The sequence below is a fragment of the Bison bison genome, unplaced genomic scaffold (assembly GCF_000754665.1).
Source record: "Bison bison bison isolate TAMUID 2011002044 unplaced genomic scaffold, Bison_UMD1.0 scf7180017864186, whole genome shotgun sequence".
NCBI lineage: Eukaryota > Metazoa > Chordata > Mammalia > Artiodactyla > Bovidae > Bison > Bison bison.
Window position 1 is genome coordinate 578729 of NW_011494758.1, and position 881 is coordinate 579609.

Consider the following 881-nt stretch of genomic DNA (forward strand, 5'->3'; position numbering starts at 1 on the left):
AAGAAAGTTGACCAGACATCATTTTGGTTTTCTTACTTTGTTCTGAATTCTTCAGAAGAGAAATATTGCATTCTCCTAATAACCAATATTTGAGGCATGTTATTTTTTATTTTTTCCCTCAGGCTTATAGTTGTAGAATATTTCCAGGATATCCAAGTGTACTGAAACAGTATTAGAAAAGTCAATAAATGATGCACAGCATCCAAACTGGAAAAAATTAAGCAACAGGAAGATAGTGAACAATAAAGAAGTCTTCTCACCAACAAAAACGTGTCAGTAATTTCCCCTAATTTATTTTTGTCCTGAAGAAACATTCTCAGGGGAATAGATGTGAATATGCAGTGAGTTTGGGCTTCCCAGGACTTCCCTGGTGGCTCAGATGGTAAAGAATCCAACCACAATTCGGGAGACCTGGGTTTGATCCCTGGGTTGAGAAGATTCCCTGGAGGAGGGCCTGACAACCTACTCTAGTATTCTGGCCTGGAGAATTCCATGGACAGAGTAGCCTGGTGGGCTACAGTCCATGGGGTTGCAAAGAGTTGGGAACGACTGAGCGACTTTCACTCACTTAACTTTGGGCTTTAGTGGTAAAGAACCCTCCTGCCAAAGCAGGAGATGTAAGAGATGGGAGTTTGAATCCCTGGGTCAGAAAGATCCCCCGGAGGAGAGCATGGCAACTCACTCCAGTATTGCCTGGAGAATCCCATGGACAGAGGAGCCTGACAAGCTACAGTCCATGGGGTCACAACTGAAGTGACTTAGCATGCACACACACATGTGGTGAGTTTGAGAAGAGCTTCAGTTGGCATGCTGTCCTTAGAGAATGTACTCCAGGAGAAATCCCATATATATGTAGGTGTGTGTGCGTGTATGTGCTCCCA